This window comes from Palaemon carinicauda, chromosome 12 (genome assembly GCF_036898095.1).
Source record: "Palaemon carinicauda isolate YSFRI2023 chromosome 12, ASM3689809v2, whole genome shotgun sequence".
NCBI lineage: Eukaryota > Metazoa > Arthropoda > Malacostraca > Decapoda > Palaemonidae > Palaemon > Palaemon carinicauda.
Genome location: NC_090736.1, coordinates 32408215 through 32410714, shown reverse-complemented (window position 1 = coordinate 32410714; position 2500 = coordinate 32408215).

The window sequence follows — 2500 nt, the reverse complement described above, 5'->3', positions numbered from 1 at the left end:
CATGGTCTTTATGCAAATATCCAGGACCTTACAGTTGCGTCCGGACAGTATGATATTATTTTGTGCTCAGAAACTTTGGTTTCTAATATGAGGCACTCCTCTGAGCACCTTATAAGTGGTTTTAAGAAGCCAATAATGTTGAAACGTGATGCCATCCCTAGGGCCAGGGGAATGGCGGTGTATATTAGGACCGAGTACCCTGCTTCTCATAAGTCCTGCTATCAATGTGGATGTCATGAGATTCAGGTAATAAAAGTTTGTGGCAGGCATAACAACTTTCATTTGTGTTCCATTTACCGGAATCTAGACATGAATGATTCTATCTTCGATTGTCTTCTTACCATTATGTCTAAGATACAAGAAGATGATAGAAAGGCTTCTTTTGGCTTTGTTGGTGATTTTAATGCTCACCATAGGGAGTGGTTGATTTCTATCTCTCCTACCGATCGCCATGGCTTAAGAGCTTTAGACTTTGCCTCGGAATCAGGCTGTAAGCAAATCATAAATGAAGCTACTCGCAGGTCTGGTAATTGCTTGGACCTCGTATACACTGACTCCCCTAGGGTTATAACTAGTAAGGTTTGTTCTCCAGTCGGAACATCTGATCATGCCTTGATTACATTAGCAGTGAAGACTGGGCAGCCCGTCCCTGATATATCATACTCTTGTAAAATTTATATGAAATCCCAAGCAGACTGGAATGGGATTTTGCATGATCTTTTGTGTTTGATCTGGTCACAATTATATAGTAGTGTAGATCCTGTTGTCCCTTTGAATGAGAATCTAGTCAACATAATTGATAGGCGTATCCCTTCTCGTGTGCTAAGGTACCGAGTGAAGGACAAACTGTGGTTCAATGATGATTGTAGACGTGCTTATTTGGAGAAGCAGGAGGCCTATCATCTTTGGAAGGGTAACAGATCAGATTTGACCTGGAACAACTATAGTCAGCTTCGAGCTTTTGCTCAGAGACTTTATGCCTCAACTGAAAAGGAGTACAATTTAACCATAAGAGAAACCCTTTCTGGTACAAATCAGGAACATAAATGGTGGTCTACCCTTAAATCTGCTCTCTTTTGTGTAGATGCAACAGTTCCTACTTTACTTAAACCAGATGGCTCAGTCACTCACTGTCCAAAGCAAAAGGCAACCCCTTTGGCTGATGTTTTTGACAGTAAACAGAGTAATGAAAAACTTGAACTTCCTCATTCCTGTTTTCCTGAGGCTAAACTAACTAGTTTAGCATTTCGATCTCGTGAGATTAAAGCTTTGTTGATGGACTTTGATGCTTATGGATGTGTAGACCCAAATGGCATTTTTCCTTTGTTTTTTATAAAGACAGCAGATTTCTTAGCTCCAAAGTTATCTGTTATTTTACGCAAGTTAGCAAGAGGAGGAGCTTTTAGCACTTGTTGGAGAATTGGTAATGTTACTCCTCTATGTAAATGTGTTTTTGGTAGCTCAAGTCCCACTGATTACCGTCCAATTTCCATAACTCCCATATTATCTAAAGTTTTTGAATGTCGTCTGGCAAAACGTCTTAATAGGTTTGCTGAAGGTAATCATCTATTTCCTAGTTTGCAATTTGGTTTTCGTAAAGGCCTTGGAGCATGTGATGCCCTTCTTACAATCTCCAATGCTGTACAGAAATCCCTCGATTGTGGTCAGGAAGTTCGTATGATTGGCCTTGATTTTAGTGCTGCCTTTGACCGTGTTAATCATGAGGCCCTTATTTTCAAACTCAACCAGTTGGGAGAGGGTGGGTCGTTTCTTAGCATTATTATTGATTTTTTAAGTAATAGATCTCAAAGGGTTCTTGTTGATGGGCACCATAGTGAGTATAGGAATGTGATATCCGGTGTTCCACAGGGTAGTGTTCTTGGCCCATTACTTTTCATACTATAAACACATGACATGGGGTTTGGCCTAGAAAACAAGGTTGTTGCATATGCTGATGATGCTACTCTCTTTGCATCAATTCCATCCACTGAATGTAGATCTGGGGTTGGTGAATCCCTTAATAGATATTTAGTTAAAATTACTGCATGGTGCAAATTATGGGGTATGAAGTTGAATCCTAATAAAACTCAAAGTATGATTGTAAGTAGGTCAAGGACGGTGGGTCCTCAACATCCGGATCTCAGTATTGATAATGTTTCTTTAAATTTGTATGACTTTTAAAATTTTAGGTGTGATTCTCGACAGCAAATTTACTTTTGAGAAACACATTAGGTCTGTGTCTTCTTTAATTGCACAAAAAATTGGCTTATTGAGAAAGTCTTAAAAGATTTTCGGTGACCATTCTATTCTGATGAAGTATTTTAATTCTTTCATTCTACCTTGTATTGAGTATTGTTCTCCGGTCTGGTGTTCAGCTACTGATGCTCATCTTAATTTGTTGGATAGAAACTTACGGTCTATTAGATTTCTTATTCCTGATCGAGATATTAATCTTTTGTACCGTCGTTCAATTAGTTAATTATGCATGTTGCATAAGATT